We start from the raw sequence: 24,814 nt of genomic DNA, 5'->3' as shown, positions 1-24,814 counted from the left end.
CTCCTATTACAACCTTGCATTCCATTCTTCCTGGATCCAGTTATTAATTTTTTAATCACGTTTAGAGTCATTAAAGTTAAATATATCAGAAAAGATTTAACGCACATTCTGGATAAGGGTACAGAAGAAGTTTACAACTGAAACTTTGCTGACATGTTTCTGCTTCTGAGTGTGATCCAGGTAAAGTTTAGTCAGTTGTTTCCACTTACATGGATTACTCTATATTGTTGCATTATTTAACAGACATAATAATTTTACAATGAATAATTTAATTGTTTTCTATGTAGTTCATGCCAAGAAAAAAGGCACTTTAAGTTACTTCTTTGCCTTGATTTCTTTGAGTGTTCATCTGCCACTGAAAGACATTATGTACTCTTTTTATTATTTACACTAACACACTACTAAAGCATTGATGTTTACTTGTTAATTCAATAGAACTATCAAGTCACAAACTTTTCCTCTATCTGTTTGTACAATGAAAATATGCCATCAAAAGATTTAGCAGTCTAATAGTGCTTCCTACGATAATACTCATTCTTCATGCTTTGTGAGCATAACAATGTACTTGATATCTACTCATGTAGGTTACTCAAAAAGTAATGGCTTTTTAAATCCATGAATACTACAACAGATACAAGGAATAAAATAACAATATTTGATAGAGCAAATTCTCAGCTACATTTTTTGCCAGCAATAGGCAAGAGCCTGTGTGCCACACTCTTAAAATCCTGCACCAGCAGGATTCAACCAGAGGTGACCCAGTGTTTCACAGCTACTATGATGGCACCGTTGTTAGGAAAATGTTGCCCACACAGTCCATCTTTTATGGGTCCAAACAGATGGAAGTCAGAGGCACCAGATCCAGACTATACAAGAGGTTTGGTAGGACAGCCCAGCCAAGATGGCAAAGTGATCTATGATCTTCAAACTGGTGTGGGTCCTAATGCTGCAGAAGAAAGGTTGTTTCCTTTTCAGGCCTGACTGGAAGTTTGAGACTTCAGATATCAATGTCACAATATACTGGTTGAAGATGGTAGTTTCTCAGGGCTCCAAGAAATCCAAAAAGAACACCCCTTTCCCATCTGAAAAGACAGTGCACATCACTTTATGACCTGAGGACCGCATCTAGAACTGTTTTTCAATGGGGAATTCATATGTTGCCATTAAATGGACTGTTTAGATTCTGGCTGGTAGTGAAGACATCACATCTTGCCACTAGCAATGATTCAATTCAGGAAACTGTTGCTTTAGTCCTAGTATTTTGGTTCAGTAGGTACTTACAGAGTTGCATAACATGTTCTTTCTGTTGCTGCATGAACATCTGTGGGACTCACCTGTGCAAGCTCTGACAGATTCCAATGTTGCCACCAACATTTCCAATGCATTGAAGCTGGTATTCAGCTCTGTACGCTGCTCCAAGTTTTTAATTCTCTGATTCACATGGGTGAGCTGATTGCAGCACTCTTCATTCCATAGTGTGACAGCTCTGCATGGCTGTTTGGAATGTGGCTTTTCCTTCATGTAGCTGTCACCATTGTTGAAGCATGTCACCACCATCTCACTGTGTTCACATCTTCTGATGCTTCTCCATAAATGTTCAGCAAGAGTCGATTAATGTCAGTGGGTGCCATTTTTTCTGCATAGAGGAATTCAGTGACACACCTTTGCTTCATACCCACTTCCACATCAGACACCCTTTTGTCAGACTGCCTCTCTGCTGCCATCTGTCACACAGCAACAAAATGTAATGGAATACTGGCAGGAACATCCAAACTCTACTGCCATACCATCAAATCTGCTTTTGACAATGTGGACCAATATAATAAAACAGGAAGCATTACTTTCAGGGCAGTCTTCATATTATTATAAGACTAGCAGGAAAACACAACTGGGAAAAACTGCAGAACTGCAAGTTACCAAATTAAGCAGCAATTCTTTTGAAAAGCATTAGGAACTGATTATGATTCAGTATTGCCAGAATATTGAATCAGTGGTCAGAAGAAAGGATAAATAAACAGAAGCTTAACTGGCAGAACACTTAATGTATGCTACTTCACTCTTAACATTTCATAGTTAGTGGAATGCTTTGATCAATTTTGGATGTATTATACATTTAAAGGTATGGGTCAAAACATGAAAGAGTCTAGATGAAAGAAGTGACTGGTGTAGCTGATTTTGTCCTGAGATCTCTCCCAGATTTATGATTCTAAGACACTAAAAAACAAGATATTTTTCCTAAAAATTTTAAGATACGCAAAATGTTTGAAATACTTTTTGCAGAATGTAATTTATAGTTTTTGAAAGATTAAAGTGCATTTCAATGAACAAAATAGACAGTGAAGATGAAATCTCCCTTAATCCAAAGATCATTGCTAATCATTAAAACACCAATACTGGAAACCAGCTTATTCATTCATATCTTCATGATGACACACAGCATTTCTCACAGTATGAAGTGGAAGAAAGACCACTTTTCTCACAACTACTTCATGTCACACATCAAAATTACTGATCACCTTTCCTGTTACTGGAAAGTCAGTCAGCAAGCATGACTCTAAAGTTATTTAGTTGCTAAAGAAAGCCAACCAATTTCTGGAATGACTGAAGGAAGTTAATCAGAAAGTGATCAAAATATGGTGAGATTCACAAGACTCCTGTAGTGAAGATTTAATGGGTGTCATTCGCTAAATCTTGATTTAGTCAATTTTTATACCTCTAATCCATTCGTTTGTTTCTTAACATCACTGGAGTGCTATTATTTGTTAAAATTATCAGTTTCTTTTGTATTTTTGTAATCAGCATTAGAAGTAAACAGAAATTCAGGTGATAAGCTCACTATTTGCTGTTACAGTATTTTTAATTTGCTGTTAATCAATGAAAATAAAATGGATTATTAGTGAAATTTCCACAGTGTTAAATATCGCAGAAGCATTTTTCTCCTCACATACATGGAAGCTTAAAAACAATGTACGTATGTCAAAACAGCTGTCTTAAGTGTATAAGGTTTTTATTCTGACAAACACAATGGGTGCCTAAAAGTCCCTGGTATATCAATGCATAGAGAAATGTGACTTGCTCATAATCTGATGTTTATAAATGAGCAGAAGGAAATGAAATTAACATTAGTTCCTGAAGACTGTGCCAGTCCTTTTTAACATTATCCTGTCATTGGATGGGAGGTAGCTTCTGTTTCATCTACTGATTTAATGTGTCCAAAAAAGTTGAAAGTTAATTTTCATAGCAGTGGATCTTTCATCAGTTTTTACAGTCAGCTTCTGTAGGAGAAAAGGGAACCCAATTGCCTCCAAAAACACAGATGTGATAACCTGTAGTGATGACTGAGTGGTATCCATCTAATGACTTCTGTTTCAAAATTTGACTGAAAATTTTCTGCGTGTATCAACATGACTTTTGAAGGGGGTAACAGATCCCTTGAGCATAAGATCTGTAGTACTTCATGTTCTCCTGAAACAAACTGCTTTCCATTTCCAATATAAGCTTATATTATTAATTGACTTCCTAAATCTAAATTCAGCAGTTGGATTTCTTTGATGACTGGTTTTTGTTGTCTTTGAAGGTGTGTGTTTATGTATACATGCAAATATCAATTTACACACAGATTTATAGGTTTTTAATGTTGTATTGATGCTGGTTATTTTTGTGCTTGTTTTTTTTTGTTGTTTTTTTTTTGTTGTTGTTGTTTTTAATTAATCTTCCTTCTGTAAGGCTGGGATGAGGACCAAGTGCTATAAGACTCTGGTTCAGAAGGAATAAAAAACCTTTTGAAGTAGGTTGTAGAGTTAACTGCAAAATGAAGTAATATAATTGGGTTTCAGGGCCCATTTTTTCACCTCCCATCTTACTGGCATCCACAGCACATAACACTCTCCATTCCAAACCACAGAAAAGTAGTAGAAGGAACAGAAATTAAAGCTCAAATGTGTTCTAGTACTGCACTCACATCTCAACTTTCTTCTGACTATTCTAATTTCCTGAATTGGCAGCTGCTTTTGTTTGTGTCCCCTGGCCTGTTACTGGGCACCACTGAAAAGACATTGATCCCATCCACCTGATTCTTGCCCTTTGGACTCTTGAAACCATCAATAAGATCCCCTCTCAGCTGTCTCCAGGTTGAGGAGTCCCTGATCTGTCAGCCTTTCCTGATACAGGAGATGCTTCAGGCCCTTAACCATCTTTGTAGCCCACTACTGGACTCCCTCCAGCAGTTTCCTATCTTTCTTGAACTCAGAGACCTGGAATTGGACATAGTACTTCAGATGTGGCCTCACCAAGAGCACAGTAGAGGGGGAGGATCATCTCCTTTGACCTGCTAGCCATGTTCTTTTTAATGCATAAGGATATCACTGGCCTGTCTGGCCACAAGGGCATGCTCCTGGCTCGTGGACAGCCTATTGTCTTCCAGAACACCTAGGTCCTTCTCAGATGAGCTTGTCTGCACTAGATCAGCCCCTAACCTGTACTGATGCATGCACTCACTTCTCCTAGGTGCAGTACTCTACACTTGCCCTTGCTGAATCTCATAAGATTCCTCTCCACCTAATTCTCCAGCCAGTCTAGGACTTATTGAATTACAGCACAGACTTCTGGTATATCAGCCACTCCTCTCAGCTTTGTACCATCAGCACTCTATCCCTTCATCAAGGCCACTCATGAAGATGTTAAACAAGACCATACCCAATACTGTCTTCCCAACTAGACTCTGAACCACTCTAAGCTCTTCCATCAGCCAGTTCTCAATCCACCTCACTGTCCACTCATCTATCCCACGCTTTCTAAGTTTACCTATGAGAACGTTGTAGGAGACAATGTCAAAAAAGCCTTGTTGAAGGTAAGGTACTACTCTCCCCTGAGCCACTGCCCTCGTCTCATCTCCCAGACAGTCATTCCATCATGGAAAGCTACCAGATTGGTCAAACATTATTTCCCCTTTGTGAGTCCATGCTGACTACATCTGATAACCTTGTCTTCCAATTGCTTGGTGATGACATCCAGAATTAGCTGTTCCATTAACTTCCCATGGGTGGAGGTGAGACTGACTGCCCTGTCATTTCCCAGGTCCTCCTTCTTGCCCTTTTAGGAGACTGCAGTCACAGGGGCTTTCCTCCAGTTTTTGGGCACCTCTCCCATTCTCCATAACCTCTGAAAGATGATAGAGAGCAGTTTCAATTCACTTTTGCCAGTTCTCTCAGCACTCATGAGTGCATTCATTAGAGCCCGTGGATTTGTGTCCCTAGACAGTCTCTGAACAGATTCTTCTCATCCAAAAGAAAGTCTTCCTTTCCCCAGACTCTCTCTTATCTGTTATCTTAGCAGTGAAGACTGAAGCTAAGAAGGCCTTCTCAATGTCCTCCACTCACCTCATTCATCAGAATGCCTACATTTTCCTTTTTCATCCTTTTGCTACACTGATACACTTAAAGAAGGTTTTCTCATTCTCCTTGACCTCCCTCACCAGATCTAATTTCAAGTGGGCCTTAGCCTCACTCGTAACATCCTTGTAGGCCCTGACAATCTTCCAGTAATCCTCCCAGGAAACAAAAAAGGCTCTGGCTAGATCCCTTTTCACATTCACTTTTTCCATTTGAAGTTTTTCATTAGCTCCTTACTCATCCACGTGGGTGTCCTGCCACTTTTGACTGATTCTTACTCTTAGGGATGCACCGATCTTGAGCTTGGAAGAAGTGATGCTTCAATGTCAACAAACTCTCTTGTGCCTCCTTATCTTCCAATGCTCTAAATCATGGGATGCCTCCAAGTAGGTCCTGGAAGAGGTCAAATTTGGTTCTCCTGAAGTTCAGGTTCGCAATCCCACTTACTTCCTTGTTTCTTCCATGTATGATCCTGAATTCCATTATTTCATCATTACTGCATCCAAGGTAGCTCCCAATCTTCATGTTCCCAACCAGCCTTTCTTTGTTTGTAAGAACAAGGTCCAGCAGCACATCTCTCCTCAATTGCTCCTCTACCACTTGCAACAGAAAGTTTTCTTAAATGCACTGCAGGAACTTCCTGGACTGTATGTGCCTAGCTGCTTTGCTTTTCCAGCAAATATCAGGATGGTAGAAATCCCCCATGAGAAACAGTGCCTATGAAAAAGTACTTTCAGCTGTCTGCAGAAGGCCTCATCAACTTCCTTTTCCTGATGAGGCAGCCCATAGTAAACACAATGGTGTCGCCATATTAATTTGCCCCTTAATTTTCACTCATAAGCTCTCCACTCATTTATTATTCATTCCTAGGAGAGCTCAATACATTCCATAAACCTGTCCTTCCTAGAAAGTATGTAGTCACAGAATCACAGAATCACAGAATGGCCAGGATTGAAAGGAACCACAAGGATTATGAATCTACAACCTCCTGTCATGTAGGGCCACCAATTTCCCTATTTAATACAAGACGAGGCTGCCCAGAGCCTCATCCAATCTGGTCTTGAACACCTACAGGGATGGGGCATCCACAACCTCTCTGGGCAGCCCGTTCCAGCACCTCACCACTCTCTCCATAGAGAACTTTCCCCTGACATCCAACCTAAATCTCCCCTCCCTCAACTTAAAACCATTTCCCCTTGTCCTGCTATTATCTACCCTTTCAAAGAGTTGATTTCCCTCCACTTCGTAGGCTCCCTTTAGATACTGAAAGGCTGCAATGAGGTCACCCCGCAGCCTTCTCTTCTCCAGGCTGAACAAGGGGGAGGTAGGGGAGGTGCTCCAGTCCCCTGATCATCTTTGTGGCTCTCCTCTGGACTCTCTCCAACAGCTCCCTGTCATGGTAGTTATCCATGACTATGGGCAGACTGAGTTCCTATGGTGCGTTCAGCCCAGAGCAGAGGAGTTGAGGGGAGGCCTCATGGCAGCTGCAGCTGCTCACAGGAAGAGGACGGGCAGTGCTGAGCTTTGCTTTCTGGTGAGGGTCAGGGTGGGTAGTAGGGAAAAGCTCTTAATTAAAGGACAGTAGGGCCCTGGAACAGGCTGCCCAGGGCAGTGGGCACTGTCCCTAGCTGCCAGCGTTCAAGGAATACTTGGACACTGCTTTCAGACATAGGGTTTGGATTTTGGATGGTGCCATGTGGAGACAGGAGTGGACTCCATGATCCTTGCGGTCCCTTATAACTTGGGATATACTATGGTTCTGTGGTTCTATGACAGTGTTCCAATCATTCAATCTGTCCCACCATGTCTATGACTGCAACAAGATAATGGTCTTGCAACTACACACAGCTTTCTTAATTCTTCCTGTTTATTTTCTGTGCTGCATGTTATTATACAGGCACTTCAGAAAAGAAAAGGGAACAGAGGATGCAGGAATCTCTAAGGGATACAAGAAGATCTCCCATTGCTTAATGCACCTGATACCATGGGAGGTATCTAAGGAACATCTGTCAGTCTTTGATTGGCCTGGCTTATTTCCCAGTCAGTTCCAATGGCATGAGCACTGCCATTTTGGACCCCACCCTTCACATTCTTCAGTTTAAAGTGCATCTCACTATTTTAGCATACTAAACTATCACACCAGGAGGCACTACGTCATTGGGAAGACATAAGAGAGGGGACAGAAAAAAATGAAATGCATTTTGAGTATGAACAATAGTGGAAACAAATTGTACAGAGAGGTTGTGGAATCTTCTTCTCTGGACATATTCAAAATCCATTTGGATGCCTTTATGTGTAACCTGCTTTAGGGAGCCTGCTTTAGCAGCAGGTTGGACTAGAAGATCTCCAGAGGTCTCTTCCAATCTCTATGATTCTGTAATTCTGTGGGATATTTAAAAGCTATGAGTAATCCATAGGTACTGCTTCCTTCACTGTAACTCTTGCTATTCATAGATTAAAGCTTCTATTCATCAAGGAAGTCATTAAGATAACAAGATCATCATATTCAAAATAAACATCAACTGAACTTGATATCTTAACTATACATTTGCCTACCAATTATTAATGGTTAATATATTACCAAAAATGGAATACGCACTGTAAGCAAGCATCAATAAATACACTTTCTCTCAATCACCGGTAGAATTTAATCCAGATATGGTGGTGCACCCTCCATTTTACCAAAAATAAAATAAACTTTATTATTAGAAATAAGCTACATTCCCACTTATAAGAACAAACTCTTTCAGAAAGTAATGCTTTTCTTTTCTAGAGATGCAATATGCCTCATACTGATTAAACTCGCAAAGGAAAGCTGACATTCCACATCTCTGCACATATCAGCTTTCTTTCAAATCTGTCCATAAGGGGATATTAAGTGGGGTCCATCTAACACTTCTTTCTTCATAAAACACTCACTGTCAAAAAAATCAGTCTTTGAACTTACCCACCAAGATTACCTACTTAACAGTCAAATGGTTTTGCCTTGCTTTTGGATTTATACATTCCTCTCGTATTTCACATTTTTTTAGCACATCAACATAATCTCACAGATTTTCCCATTATCTACTAGTTCCAAAATCTTCTTTATCAAAGGAATACTGTGCAAAAAAAAAAAAAAAAAAGATTTGATTCAATTTAAGATATATTAGATATGAAATCCACTAAAGTTCTTCTGGTATGATATGCAAAATACCCTTCTAAGTTAACCTGCATCAGTACACTCAGGCATCTCAAGCAGAGTGTGACTGATTGTCACACAGCTGAAACCATAACACCTTATGTTTCAATTCCATTATCACTTCTTGGACATATATTTCTACTAATATTTACATACTATTCCTGTGTCAGAACTTGTGAAAAAAAATAAAGAAGAAGAAAAAAATTGATTATATAGCTCCTGTTAAGAAACACGTTTATAGTTTTAAGGTATGTCTTCAATTACAAGAGTTTAAATCTTGACTCTGTTTGACTATGACAGGCTTGACTTGCTAAATTAACAGGTTTTTGTATTCTATAAATTGGAGAACTGGCACCATGCTTTTGTAGAAAAATTTACACTCAAAGAAGTATATTCATACACATTAATTTTATAAGCTAATATTTTTATAAATTCCAACAGCATGAGAATTAATGCTATTCAGGATGTACAAATCACAAACCTCTAATAATCTGAAGATATGAGCATCTTGAAACACAAATGAAAATAAGGTCCTTATAGTCACTTACATACACTTACATAAAACATTAAAAATATGAGTTTCTTATTTACTTTACAGATAACTCATAAAGAACATTAATTCAACAATGTTTACTAAGTTGTAAAAGTTATTTTTATCTTAGAGAGGTTAGCATATGCCAATTATTATAACATCTTGATGCCAGTACCACTAAGTAGTAAACAAAGCAATAATAAGCTGCCAGACAAGTAAACAACAAAATTCTTAATTAGCAACTGCTACTAAACTCAGAGTAATTTCTACTATTTGTAAGTCTGAGAACATTTATCTCCCTTTTCCTTGGGTTCTGTGGAAGTAGATAGGACATAATACATCAAGAGCAGCTTTTCTAGTCTAGATGGAGAACAGAATGATTTTTAGACTGGAAAGAAGGGTGTATTGTATTGGCGCACACAATAGATTTTTGCTAAGCTTTTCAAAGGTACCATTATTTTTCCAGGTTGTGTATTTGTAGAAACTAAGCAGTTAACTGGCTAAAGGAGAATAGCATTATACAGCATCTCAGATTTCAGAAAGTATAAACAATAAACATTCAATAAACAATGTGGTAAATTTCCTATCTTTTCTTAGTGGAGAATAAAGTCTCTGTACCAGCAAAATACTATTACATTGCCTTCAATGCTGGATGCTCTTTTGGTTTCTTGACTCTTTATGGAAAGGCATAAAGAAAAAAAAATGGTACTTAGGAGATCTTACGTAAGCTGTGCAACAGTAGCTACTACTTGGTTAGACCTAGTGCTTTACAAGAAAGGAAGAGGCAAAGGAAAGAGTTTTCCTTGACTGAAGAATTTCTAATGGCTGCTTAGGTGCTGCATAAAAAGAAGCATGGCCAGCAAGGCAAAGGAGAAGATCTGCATCCAGATGTCCAGCCCTAAGTATAGGAGAGACACAGACCTGTTGGAGCACAGAGTTTGCACACCTGTTTGAGTTCAGAGTAGGGTCACAAAAATGATCCAAGGCATGGAACATCTGCCCAGCTGAGAGAATTGGGGTTGTTCAGCCTGGAGAAGAGAAGGCCACCTGAGAATGGACTTTCTGTATCTAAGGCGGGCTGTAAGAAAGAAGGAGACAGACTGCTAAAGGGTCTATTGTGTAAGTAAAAAAGGGAATGGTTTCAAACTAAAAGAGGGGAGATTTAGATAAGGATAATGGATATAAGAAAGCAGTTTTTTTACAGTAAGAGCGGTGAACAGGTTGCCCAGAAAGGTGGTGGAAGCCCTTTCCCTGCAGACACTCGAAGTCAAGATGGACATGACTCTAAGAAACCTGATCTAGTTGTAGGTGTCCCTGTTCATTGCAGATCCCTTCCAGATGAAAAGATTTGACAGTTCTATACTTTATATTTAAAATAGACACAATTAGGGAACAAGTACCATGATTTCTGGATTGCAAAGGCAAATTTTGCCTCACTGTTGTGCAATTGCCTATGTTTAAGTACTGATGAAAGCTTGGTTTCATGAAGAAACTTAGACCTGTAAATCACTTCAGATAAAATTTACAGGAGATCTACTGTAAAGAAATAATGTTCTGGGAAATCTGACAGAAAAGAAGATGCAGGTCTAAGAAATTAGGATGCATTTTAAGGAAATCTTGGGGAATTCCTTGAGTAGTGAGTGGAACGAAGATCTACGGTATTTCTTCTCTATTTTTTCCTGGTTGAAATTTCAGTAGTGAAAAATAGAACACAGCAAGATGATATGGCAAGATGATTAAATTGACATATGACTAATCGCCTTTAAAAATACTAGTTTTTTTTTTATTTTATTTTAAAGACAGCTAAACTCTGAACACAGACCATGAAATAATGATAGTCATGTGAGAAGCAAATAGAGATACTTGAAATTTTAAAAATAACCAGAATATCCACTCAATTTGTTATATAGAGTATTTTTTTATCACCAATTGGACAAATATCTAAGCTGATGTCTTTATTTTCCAATCTCAATAATCCTAACCACTGATACATGGTATCTTTAATTTTTTGACCTAAAAATATAATTTTAACAGAAATCCATAATGACTCTTTTCAGTTCATACTTTACATATGAGAAAACAGACAGGTTAATTGACTTGCCCAAGAGCACATAATAAACAAATGGCAAAAAAAAAAAGATCCAACATGCTCACACGTATCTTCTTCATTCTTTTCTCTTTCTTGTAACTCTCACGTATGTCAGTTCAAAGCACTCTGTGGTTTGAAAAAAGAAGGAATAATCTAGACTCTGGGAAAAAAACATCAGTCAATTATGATGATACGCTATTCTATGTAATGCACTGTTACATTCTATGAAAGAAATACAACTCTACTAAATAAACCGTGTAAAAATTATTGGGATGATTATACGGGGCCAAAGGAAATATTCAAATATTCAAAACAGTACCTAATTTTCTGAATTGCAAAGGCATCATGTCTTTCAACTCTTTGATGCCATTTAGAATTTTTGGTGGTTGATTTTTTTTAATGTTAACTCTCTTTAGCCTTGATATTAAAGATGTACTATTCTGTTTTAACCCTTATCTTAACATATGCCATTCTTCGTCCCCATTTCTCTCCCAAAAAACTGATGCTTTTTAGATATTTTAAAGTTTTCTATAAAACTTAAGACAGAAGAAGCTTCGAAGCTGTCTACTGTTTTCTCAGGTGTGTCTTGGTGGTTTTAACTGGGATTTTAAGAATGATGATCTCTTGCGAGAAAATTAAAAAAAAAAAAAAAAAAAAAAAAAAAGTAGTTTTGGTATCATTTTTTCATATCTGAGCCAGTAATTTTAAATACCATCTTCACAATATGTTTCCTTTACAGCTGTGCACACCATTTTTCCCACTCCCTCTAAATGAGAATAACGTGAAAATTTCTGTAAAACAAATCTATCAGCCTGGACCATAATAAATCCAAGGGAATCTATCAAGGAATGGTTCTTCTCATGAGTAAGACAGGAATAATAGAAATCTTATAATGATAAAGGAACTGAACAGCTTCAATAACAATTGGTGTCTTTTTCAAAAGTGCAGGGATTTTTTGCAAGCTATTTGTTTTAGAAGAATACTAAGAATATACTTCGCTTTGCCTTTCATGAAAAAGCAATTGACCCAGAACTTGAAATGAAAGTCTTGGAAATGCTGAAATTCCGTGAATATATTCATAAAGCAATTTTTCACAGTTCACTTGTGTTTCCATATTATAGCTCATCGTTACATTCGGAAAGTTTAACTACAAGAATTTATTTTTTCTAAGAAATCCATGAAACAGTCAAATTTACTAAGCTTCTTTACTCCTCTTTACTTGATTACTTCTAAAACAGAAGCCTACTTGAAGCATTTTTGCCAATCCCTTAAAATGAAAATAAAAACCACTTTCCCCTTCAATTTTAATGCAGTTTGTCTTGTCAAAGCAGCATGACTGCACGTTTTAAAGGAAGAAAAGATTTTAAAACTGAAAAAAAAACCCAACAACCAAAAACAAACAAACAAAAAACTGTTTGTGGAATTTTTAATTCCTATTTGAGCAGTTATCATAGAAATTGTAACTTCATTTTTTTTTTTAAATGACCCCCAAGCCCCCCGACTCCCCCCCAGAAAAGAAGAAAGAGATATGTGTACTCTTCCCACCATGACTTGTCATCCCCTCAGTAACTCATCAGTCATGGAGAAAAGACTGAGTGTACTAAGCCAACCATTACAATTTACAAAAACGTAACTTCTTCACATTCAGAAAAGAGAAATGTATTCAGTCTTAAAGACTGAAAGCCCCAGATGCATAGTGGTTGGGTTTTTCTTGTTTTGTTCCTTTTTTTTTTTCCTTTTTTCCTGCGAAAGAAATAACAATATATTGAAAAGAGCACTAAACTGAGTATTTGTTCATTTTGAAGCATATGACTTGTTCTTTCAAATCCTACACTGTGAAAAAAATAACGTCATTAACTTTGGACAAGCATGAGTTCACACAAGTGATATAGAAGTGTAGCCACAGAGTGGCTGCTTGAAAGCCAAAGGTATTGAAAGACATTTTAATGACTACTGATGTACAGCTTTAATTTAGAATTCCTGAATCTGTTTTTATTTCTCAATTATAGTCAAAGTGGAAATGAGGCAAACATTGGGTAGAAATAGAGCAGTCATGCCAGAGAATATTCAGGTATGTCTTGCTGAGATTTATGGCCAAAGCTCCATAGTAAAGAACACAGTGTGTACCACAGAAACACACAAAGCAATCTTCATGCATAAAGGATTCTATTATTTATTCATCGAGCATATCATACTGTAAAAACCTGATTTTCCAGGGAATCAAAAATCTAGAGGGTGAGCATTAAGTACTGCCATTCTGCCCACCATTCTCAGCAAAAATCTTTTATTCACAATATCCGCTTAATATTCAAACAGAAGCCTGTGGCTTTCCACGAAAAGGAAGTGGTTCCAGCTACTGGAAATGAAGACAGAATAATGAATTGATCGATCAAATACAATGTCCTACTGATTGTGACAGAGAATTTGTTTTTAGAAGAGATGTCTGTGATAGCCATCAAGGGCAAAATATGCATTGGTGAACCTCACACTGCAAAATACATCTACAGCTCATTTAACAGGGAACAATAGACTACTAAATGACGGACTCCTCCCTTTGGCTACGAAACCATTAGCCTATTTTCTCATCTAAGCCCATTCAAAGTAGCAAGACCCTAACCCTGGATTTGCCAGACTGCCTCCCACCTCCCAGAGCGCTCAATTATTTCAACTTCGCCTGAGCAGCACACGCATTCCTCCTTTCCCACCCGGCATCCTCCCGGGGAGCGCGGGCAGCGCCAGGAGCCGCGGGCAGCGGAGCGCGGCCGGGGCGGAGCGCGGCTGAGAGCTCCGCTCGGGGCTCCGCGCCGGCACCGACGCGGCCGCGCTCCCGCCCACGTGCTCAGCGTTGGCTCTTCCACCCGCGGACGGGTGTGTGCGGCGCGACGTGCCGACGGACCTGGCATCCCGGAACCCCGGGCCCCGCCGCCGCGCCGCGTCCTTTCCCTCCCCTCCCGCCGCCCAGCGCTGTTCTCGGGGCAGCGGCCATGGCGGGCGGGAGAGCGGTCCCCGCTGCCGCCCCCCGCGCACGCACGGACGAGCCCTCTCGTACCGTCTGAGCCCCTGGAAGGAGGAGGGCCAGGACATCCGCGATTTCTTCAGGCCGGGCCGGTGTCCGGTCTCCACGGCGTAGGAAGCGCGGTCCATGGCTCGGCAGTAGAGGTACCGCTCGGTGTCCGAGTAGCCGCGGTGCCTGACGCGAGCCCCGGCCAGGCAGCGGCCCCGCGAGGCGGGCGGCGGCGGCGGCGGCGGCGGCGGCGGGCCGGGGGGCGGCTGGTGCTGGAGGAAGTGGTGCTGCCGCAGCTGCGGCGGGTAGTGCTGCTCGTGCCGCCACAGATGCTTGGGGGCTTGGAGGCTAACGCTGCCGCCGGCGCCGTCGCTGCCGCCGGCGCCGTCGCTGCCGCCGGGCATCGCGGAGCAGCCGCTGCCGACACCGCGCTCTCCCTCCATGCTGACGGCCGGGTCGGGCCGGGGCGGCGACGGCCGCTTCCTCGGGCAGCGCCGGTGGAACTGTGCTGAAAAGTTGGACAGCTCCTGCCGCGCCGCCCCTCGCCCGCGAGTGGGAGCGGCGCGGGCCGCCGAGAGCTCCTGGCCCGAGGAGGGAGGCGGGGAGGAGAGGAGGAGGAGAGGAGGGGAGAGGAGAGGGGGCTGGCTTCCCGCTCGGAAATATTTAAAGCCGAGATGGAGCCGAAGAGGGGGAGAGCGGAGCCGGGAGCGGGCGGTGCGGTGGGCTCTCCTCGCCGGAGAAGCTCTGCCCTCCTGGGACTTGGCCCCTGCGGGCGGCCGCCGGCGTTTCGCTGCCGGTCGGGCGTAACTCCCGCCCGGGGAGCACGAGCTGCAGAGACGGCAGGTGACAAAGTTGCTCGCGCTCGGATTCACTGAGAACTTTGCTGTGGGTTATAAATGGGTTGCTACTCCCTAAACTCCTCCTCCCACCACCCTACTTTCAATCTTTGGCATATCAGGTCCAGAAATCGGCTGTTCCCCGACTTGAAATCATCACCCGGTCTGCCATCTTCCCCGATGAGTAAGCTCTCTCCCTCCTGCAAGTAATACTGGCTGTAAATCAATGCAAGAAAGGTTTAATTATAGTGGTGCTGAGCCTACAGAGATGCTCTTACATTTTAAACCACTAGTTCCAGGAGTTTGTGACTGCTGCAGGAATGACATTTAAAGGTAAAATTTACAAAGTGGGTGCTTAATCCTAAATAGTACTGTTAGTTTCACATTTTGAATTATTTTGCACTCATGTAGAGTGAATAATCCAAAACTGAAGGAAGTTTTTGCATTAATTTATCTTTAAAGAGAAATTTATATTTGTCCTAGGTAGCAGTATTCTAGAATCTCACACTTTTTACTCATGAGAAAAATATAATCACTACACTCCTGACAAAACATGGAAGTGTAACCTGAAGGTGTTCATGTGAAAACGGTTAACAGGTATTTGTCAAGTCTTTCTACTGTATTTGCCAGAATATCAGTGCTAAACAAGAAGGCCTCAGAAAACTCTCACATGCCACATTTCTCCAAAAAAACTTATTTTCTTCCAACCACTGTTAATCTACTCATTAGACTGTTCTGATTAGCTTCATGCACTTCTGCTTCCTTTATCACAGAACTGGTATTGCCTTTTCTGTTCCCATTGCTTCATAGATTTGCAGTCATAAGCATCAGACATTTTTTTCTAAATTTCTTAATTTCTTAAAAATGGAAATGCATGTCTATGTCAACTGTTGAAGTGTTAATGCATTTTTCCATTCTCCATCTTAAAAGTCAGTCTTTCTTTCCAGACACGCAGAGTTCCTAAAATCAAGATTCAGTCTCTGAAGGTGTAAATCCTCACTTCTATTTGACAGAACTCCAACTCCTCAATTTTCAAAGCCAACAATACTGTCCTAGGTAATCCACCATCCCCTCATCTCCCTCCTAACTTTTGGTCTCCCCACCTAGTTTCAGATACATTGTGATAAATACTATAAATACTTGTAAAGAACAACAGCACTTCCACTGACAGAAGCCAGAGCTTGAACTCACATTTACCAAGCTTTTGGCCCTCTTGCTCTTTATCCAGTCACACCAGCCTATTTTTGAACCAGAGACCTCCGATGCTGCCTTTTGCCCAGCTGGAACAAGATGTGGCAGTTCTGATGTCACACAGAAGGCAGAAAGACTGGAAGAGATGAAAGACTCATGTGGGACATGCAGAAAGAAATGTCCAAAATGAAACAAACCACTGGGAAAATTGCAGCATAGGATATAGGCATATAGGAAACAAATCCACTAACTGACCTTTTTCCTTCTCTTTATAACCATTCTCTTATTGCAGTAAGACCATACTTCAGATTTTCTAGTTCCCTTTAGTCTCTTAAAATTAGACAGCTTCTCTGATCTCACTGCCATTTCACAGAGTCATAGAAATGCTCTTTGGAAGGGCCCTCTTGAGGTTGTGCGGTCCAACCTCCCACTCAAAATAAGACTATATCACCAAAACCAGATCACATCAGCCATGGCTTTGTTTCTGTTTCAAAAAAACAGATTTTCCAGCCTCCATTGGAGAATCTTCTCCAGTGCTGTACCACATTTCTAGTGGAGAGGCTTTTCCTCATGTTATCCCTGAACCTCCCAATCATGGACCCTTGCTCCTCTGTGGAGTTCAAATTTGTTGCCTTTTGCAGCTACCCTTCAGGTAATTGTAGGCTGCTATTAGATGACCTTTTCCCTCCTCCACAGCAGACAGAACTCAGTGCCTTCGTGTACTGCTCACAGACCGCAGTGTTCTTTAGGCCCTGAGATCCTGGTAACCCTGTCCTGGGCTGCAGTATTCAGCTCCAGTATCAGCCCCTGACGGTAATGTGCTCATTACCAGCTGCCTGCCAGATGCTGAATCATCATTCTCCACACTTTGATCCCACCTTACAGCCTACTCATCCATTCCAGAATTCCTCAGCATCCAGATGAGAATATTTTGGGGGGCTGTCTCGGTAGTCTTACTAAGCTGAAGCTTTGCTATATTCTCTCTTCTTCATGTTTATCTTTTCATATAGAAGGCAGGAAATTTGATCAAACATTATTTGCCCTAGGTATGTCCATAAACTGAGTAGCCCTAACTGTCTACAGGTCTTTTGCATCTGAAAAAAGATTCAGATGTGTGGCTGGACCTTTCCAGCAACAGAGTTGAGGCTGACCACTGTAGTACTTTGGTTCTTCTGCTTGCTTTTCTCAAGGATGGGGGTAGCATTAACCTTTTCCCAACTATCAGAGATCTCTCTTAACCACCATTACTTTCCACAGATGATAATCACATTGCCCTTTTGGCCAGTTGATCTGGTCCTATATATTTGAATTTATAAGGCAAGATACTAACAATGCAGTATTTTCAGAGTACACCTAATGTTTTAAAGACCAATTTGACAGATTATCAAAGCATATTACCAATTTAACTAAAAAATACTTGCTCCAAGAAACACAGAAAAGGCAGCAGTAGAAATACAAGCTTATCTGCATTACATCCAAAAGCCAATGCTTTTGGAAGGAGAACAGAAAGTATTGTATCAGAATTCATCTGGAAAGGTACAAGAATTTGATTATGGGGATGGGAGAATTAAGGCTTCTTTTTGTGTTGTTGGTGGTAGGTTTTTTTTTTGTACAGAAGCAATACTGCCAGTGAGATTTGCATAAAATTAGATGTACATTCACAAGGTTATCTTGCTTTAGTTTGGATTAGTAGTGTAAAATGCATTAGTGCATAGGCTGATGTAATCTGAGATAGGTTTGCTGGCAGACAGTTTTGTTAAGAGTTCATCCTTGCCAGTTTTTTTGCCTTTTTTCTAACAACTCAAGAAGGGAACCAATTAGACACATGGGTAGTCACAACATGTTATAAATGGACAATTTTTAATTCAGAATTAGTGAAGATTAATGAAGATTAATTCCGAATTCCAACTAGGACTAACCCACTCCTTCACACAGGCCACGGGGGACGACTTTCATTTCTTATGAATAAAAACTGATTAAGTCTAGCTATAACAGTAACTTTCTAATTTATAAATAATTTCCTTATTTTCTTCATTTCAGTCTAGTGGACTTGCTTTTTCCTTTTTACTCACCCACTGTTTAAGAAACAGGTATGCTTAAAGAATATTTTTATATTAAAAAGAAAACAATATGGCTATGCTATAACAGTAATCTTAATCCAGAATGACAGATACTGTTTTTAAAAAGCAATTTAAAATGCAGTTATAATCAGCCTTAGTTGACCACCAATTTAACAGATAACTAGAAAATCCAGCTCTGACCTGTTTAGTCTTATGCTGACAGTGATTCATTTAGTGGATTGTTTTAAGAATGAATAACCTTTTATTCCACTTTGAAACGCATCCTACATTTCTGCTACAGACAGAGACCCAAGTGAAATCCTGACAATTTTCATATGCTTGAAGTAAAGACCAGATAGCAAGCTAAGGCTGCAGGAGAGAGATGACTGGCCTGAATGCTTAAGACAGCCTGAAATCTTTCCTCTGCACCTGTAACTCCTGTGTAGTGGACTTATACATGCATGCTCAACTCCAGATCACTGAACTGGGTTGCTTCATGGGTTTTGTAACTCATCTGGCACAAGTCAGTAATCAGGTTTACACAGCAGCTTACAAGCATGGCATTATGATATTCAAGCACCCAGAGAGAAACTTCTTGAGTTTGCTTGGCTGCTGAAACAGGCGTCACAGGCTGAAGCCATGGAGTATTTGCAGTCAGCTTCAGTAGCTGGCTAAATTATGATTACTTGTAATGACTGTAACTGCCAATATACAAAATGATCATAAAGTGTCCATCAGTGAAGTAAACTCATTCATCGAAACTTGTGTAAAATAACAAACGTGTAAAAGCAGACCATCATGACTTACTTCTATTAACTTTGCAGAACTGTTTAATCTTACAGTTCTATGGCTTTCAAGATCATCCAGACATAATGAAAACAACAGCTCAGAATTTGCTAACAAAAGATGATGAAAATCTTGACTTTGTAAGGCAAATTTGGTTTCTAGTCTCATTAGGATAGGAATTTTTGCTGATTGACATAGCAGATCTTTGAATTATGGCACCATAAAAACATCAAGAAAAAAACTGCACATTTATCCTATAGCTCAATTTTTTTTCCTTTACATAAACCTTTCAAGATCTTTCCAATAGCCAAAGTTCAAAGATAAGTTATTTTAAATTTCTGTTGGAGTGAGACGACTCACAGTGTCATATAGAAAACAACTAGGATTACTTTTGTCCATTTTTAAAAAAAGTTGATTAAAAAAAATATATTTTCAGTAAGTATTGATTGCTACAGTGACTATTGGAGAAGAATTTCTAGCAGTACAAAGATGAAACAAAGACTAATAGATATGCATCTGTTTTTGCAGCCTGAATCCTGTAATGGAAATTATCTCAGTTTGATACCTGTTCTCCCTGGAAAATGTAAGTCTAAATCATTTAAATTTTTACTGGAGTACCAGAATTCACGAATAAATATAACAGTATCTGAATGTGTAGTTTCAGATATTGCAAATCTTTTAATCAAAGTCTTTAGTTTTTGTAAGAAACATTCCATACAATGAATATGAATACAAGTAAATTTTAAAAATTGAATATTTTGAGTATTTTCACTTTTGAGATCAGTGGAAAATTGGAATCACCCCAATTAGACAGAAAAGGAAAAAAAAAAAACAGCGGCCAAAATAAACTGCTCTCTCACAAAACATTGCAAACGAGTCTAAACCAAAAATATAATGAAGAGTTTTGTCTTCTAGTTAGTTATCCAAGAATCTAATTTCTGCATAACTACACGTGGGAGATTTGTTTTCTCTCAAAGGCTGAAAGGAGGACAGTAAGGAGAATGAAGATTATATTCAGTTAAAACACACCTCACTAAGCTTAGCTCAGGACCAAAGGAATGATTTTATCTCTTTAGAAGCATTATCTGCCTCTTTGTTTGAAAGCTTCAAAACTTCTGTAAGCCTCCACCTACAGAAATTGTCAGTCTCTGAACAGAATTCCCATAGACTAATCAGATTAATTATTCAGGAGGAAGTATTATCCACATTCATTGGCACTACCTTTTCTCTCAAAAGCAGCAGATCACCTCTTCTTTGGTTATGCTGTTTTAACAGTTCTGACCAGTCTCCCACTCATATTTGTGAAATGATTCACTCTAAAAGACTAATATCCTGTCAGGCCAAGAGTTAGACTAGCTGACCAAAGAGATGATCACCTCCAATACAAAGGATATGAGAAGACGTGGCTCTCTCAAAGCCAGTTCAGTAGACTGAGTCAGGTTTCATTCGACAATGATTTAGAATGAAAAAGAGAGATGCATGCATGTTGCAAAAGCTGACTGTTAATTACAGCATCAGTTTGTTCTGCTTGTTCATATATTTTAGAATTAGTAATGGTATCATTCGCCTCATCCCAAAATGCAAATAGGATATTCCTACCTGTATTTTATAGAAGTGGAAACTAGAATACAGGACGGTAGACACAGTTAAATACCTGAATGTCACTCTCTATCATCCTGTAATAGTTCTTTGTGCATTTTAAAAACAAGTGGATGACCAGTTGTGTATTAGACCAGTGTGCCAACCTACTTTCAGAACATTTTGTTCCAAAAGTGCAGAGTATATATGCCTGAAAGATATGCTTTAAAGGAGACATGGTATCATTATCTAAAAAAAAATAGAAAAATTTATTAATGATACTTATTGACAATATTTCCAATATGTAGTAATTTTGTTTTCTTTTTTTTTCTTTTTTTCTTCCCTGGCTTATTTCACAGCAGAGTCCTCAAAAGTACTAAGTCTACTAAAGTCTCAATAGCAACAGAACATTCTACATTTGAGAGCTATAACTGAAAATGATTTAGAAAAATGCACTTTTTCTCCATTTTCCTGGAACTTGCCTAAGCCTCCTCACAGGAGATGGGAACCTTCCAGGTGAGTTGAGGCTTGAATGGGAGAGCTGCTGCTCCAGCCATAGCACCTATTAGACCAGTATTAGCACCTCAGAGCTCTCTGTGTGAGTCACATCTTAGCAGGCCAAAGTTCATAAAACAGAAGGTATTATTTCATCTCATGAGAAAATGCCATTTCAACTTTGTTAGGATTCTTAACCTTTCACACCTGTTTTTAAAAATGTATCCTTGCTTTCCAGAAATCCGTGGAAAAATAAAAAGTAAAGTTCTGAAGGTAGGAATTTTGTTTGTTTTCCTATCTTTGTTTACCAGTGTTTTGATAATATTTTCAAGACACTGTACTAACAGTAGTAGCAGTAACAGTGCAATGGAAAAACTGTTGAGTCTCTCACTGCTTCAAAATGGTGCTGCAGTTCTTAACAAATATTTATGGTTTCGATGGTTCAGTTAAGATACGCAATTTTGACAATACAGAAAATAATTGGGGATGGTTTATTTTGTCTCTTCACTTTCTGGACTTGTAACAAATTGCAAACCACTACATTTTATTTTTGGCCTGAATATACAAGAGGGAATATTTGGGAAGCATGTTTTATATCTGCAATAGGAGGCATTCAAAAGTGAATGGAAATGTAACCTAGATGGTGAAAATATTATGAGATAACAAGTCTAACTGGATGAGAAAAAACATTCTGCAATTTAAATAGGAAACTAATAATCTCCCCTTATTTCATAACAAAGATACTTCTGCACTGGTTTAAATGTTAATTTTTTTTTGGTGTGAGAGTAAAGTGAGGGACAGACATTTGTATTGCCTGTCCAGGAACTGAACCAATGCTAAAGCAGCACCTAGGCTGGACGATGGCAAATTTTGTTCAGTGCTGTTTACCACTGATAATAGCTACTGACATTAATCCTGACATAATTCAGTGCAGTGGCATTTAAGAAATTGTAGTGTGTTTTGCATAATTTTTTTCTGAGTTCTCTTAAGTCCAATTAGCTCAAATTCTGGAGACAGTGGACAGACATTAACTGTTCATATCAGAGTGGGTTTTTTTAATCGTATGACTCATGAAACAGAAACACATTCCTGCTAGCAACCAAAAAGCAATTCTGTAGATCACCATTCTATGAATCAATTGAAAACATGAATTATTAAAGAGGAAAAAATTGAGTGTTTTAAAAAGTAAAGGTCTGATTAAATATAAAAGATGTTGTTAGATGTAGAACTACAAATCATAGCAAAAGAAAGTATTGCAAAAACATGCCCACATAAATCTCACATAATCTACTTGTAGAATTCACTTACAATAATCATGAACTTATTAACAATTGCAAATGGACAGTTATGGTAAGGGTAATACACTTGTTTCAGTATACATTCCTAAATCCTATTGCTGAGTGAAATGAACAATCAAAGCCCTTTTTTGTTGAATGTCTTTTGTAAAGTATGGACTCCAAAATTAAATTCTACTAAAATCACTGTTAACAGGATAAAAGGGAAATTAACCTAAAACTATATAATTATGCTAGTTTTGATCTAATACGTACCACTAATTAGCTAGACTGCCTTTCCAGTTCACAGACAGCTTCCCAGACGTAACTCTACTGCAATTTCCATTTTTGATAGAGATTTTTGGTGAATATAATATTTCTCATTTTGGAAAAAAAAAACCCAAAAAAACAACCAACTTTAATTTCACTAGCTATCTAATCCCATGCCTTCCACACTTAAATATACTTAAAGTGCTTATTTTATTACTGTGCAAATGAGATTTCTGAGTTTTTTAAACTCTCCCTGTGTTAAGACACAATTAATTCAGAGATTTACTTTTCTACAAGTGGACTTTGTATAAATACCAAATTAATTTCTAATATAAAGTAAAATATAAATGAACTCAATTAAAATATTTACTACAATACAAACTGCTGCACTGAGAGGAGGAGAGATAATGGCCTCACATTGCACCCAGGTATGTTCAGGTTGGATATTAGGAAAAAATTCTTCAACAAAAGAGTGGTCAGGCACTGGAATGGATTGCCCAAGGAGATGGTTGAGTCACCTTTCCTGGAGGTGTTCAAGAAATGTGCAGATGGTACTTAGGGGAATAGTTAGTGGATAATAATGGGTGGTAGGTGGACAGTTGGGCTTGACGATCTTGAAGGTCTTTTCCAACCCTAATGATTGTGTGATTCTATGACTTTTAAAATCTGAATACAAATGCAAAGTTCCTTGCGAGCACTGATTTTGTTTCTTATAGAGAACACATATGCTAAAGGTTGTTTCTTTGAATATATTAAAATGTCCATTACAAGAGCATAAAATTTCTATGAGTATTGTATTCTTGTTCTGTATATTAAAGTACTCGATTCAATTATGCGAAAAACAGTAAGTTCAATCCAGTCACATAAAAGTGATACATCTTTAAACACAAAGCCATCCCTCTCCTCTTACCCATGTGATTTCAAAATTTGGGACGTGTGTAGGAACCATGTGTTTGATACTGGTACATAGGCGTAGCTAAAGCTTTAGCTTTGACTAGCCCAGTCAGATGCAGAACTTTACTAATGAAAAGCTGAGTTGACTAAGATGAAAAGTGCTTTTCTCCCACTAAGCTAAAAATGTCAATAACCTCCTACTTGGAGTAAAGAGCAAAGGCTAAGTCTATTTCAGAAGCACACTAAAAACCACCAGCTAGATTCTTGCTGGTGCTATATAATTACTGCATGTGAAAGAGTCTTAATTTTTTTTTCCTTGCTTGCCTTGATTTGCAGATGGAGGAGGAAACAACAAGGTATTACTTTCCCAGCTGGATAGCAGAAGAGCAAGAGAGGAGAGATTAAGCACAGTTAGTGCTCTTCCCACTTTCTCCTTTCTGCTGCTGTAGGTACAGCAGCAGATCCAGGGAAGCATAATTTCAGAGACAAGCTTTGTGGAGCACTACTTTGATTCAACTATGTTTCCCAGGTCGTTTGTAAACAATACAATTACACAGCATTTTCTGATTGGAAGAATCACAAAGTGAGATTCTTGCCCATTCTGAACATTTCTCCAATTTATTTTCCACCTTCTCCATTAAGTTATTCATCTTTTCACATCAAGAGGAATATGAGTGAAATCCATTGTATTACATTAAGGTTACACTTGATCAAACATAATGGCTTCAGTTTGCAGGAGTGTAGAAGCACTTCATTCCCATAAAACTTGCATAGCATTAAAGCCTCTTAATTTTAATCTAACTTCTACGAACTGGAAAGCCTAAAGTTAAAAGCAAACCTTGTTCAAACCTAGTTTCACTCATTTCTCAAGGGAAAATCAGAAAATCATACTGGATCAACATTAGGAAAAAAATTAGAGGAAAAAAGGACCACATTGCTTAACCAAAATCCAAATCAGGTGAATTTTGCAATTTTTCATGAACATCGTGTTGAATAAGCTAGAAAATTCAAAGCCAACTTTAACACTACTATTTGTAAAGACAGGGCTTTCGAACAAAATTGGATAAGATGCTTATTTAGAATTAGAATTCTTTGGCTGCTTTCTTTTACTGAAATAATATCTGAAACTTTTTACTCATTATCTTAGTTACTTTCCTAATTTCTAATGAGGGTTTTAATTACTCAGCACATTCACGCATTTTGTATTCCCAATATTTAAGTTCTTTCAAGAAAC

At 38.9% G+C, this 24,814-nt stretch overlaps 1 protein-coding gene and 1 long non-coding RNA gene across 4 annotated transcripts in view; one reads left to right on the top strand and one right to left on the bottom strand.

Annotated features, from left to right (window-relative positions):
* PDE4D (phosphodiesterase 4D) overlaps positions 1 to 24,814 on the bottom strand; it is a 570,552-nt gene that overhangs the window by 367,165 nt on the left and 178,573 nt on the right. The gene's annotated exons all lie outside the window — the stretch shown is intronic.
* Positions 15,286 to 24,075, top strand: LOC128074544 (uncharacterized). The gene is made up of 6 exons (XR_008203227.1): positions 15,286 to 15,365; positions 15,980 to 16,088; positions 19,598 to 19,652; positions 21,007 to 21,163; positions 21,381 to 21,415; positions 23,917 to 24,075. It is a non-coding gene; the product is annotated as an uncharacterized LOC128074544 (long non-coding RNA).

The sequence above is a fragment of the Tympanuchus pallidicinctus genome, unplaced genomic scaffold, assembly GCF_026119805.1.
Source record: "Tympanuchus pallidicinctus isolate F22 unplaced genomic scaffold, pur_lepc_1.0 scaffold9, whole genome shotgun sequence".
Classification (NCBI taxonomy): domain Eukaryota; kingdom Metazoa; phylum Chordata; class Aves; order Galliformes; family Phasianidae; genus Tympanuchus; species Tympanuchus pallidicinctus.
This window is presented reverse-complemented; position numbering and strand designations above follow the sequence as displayed.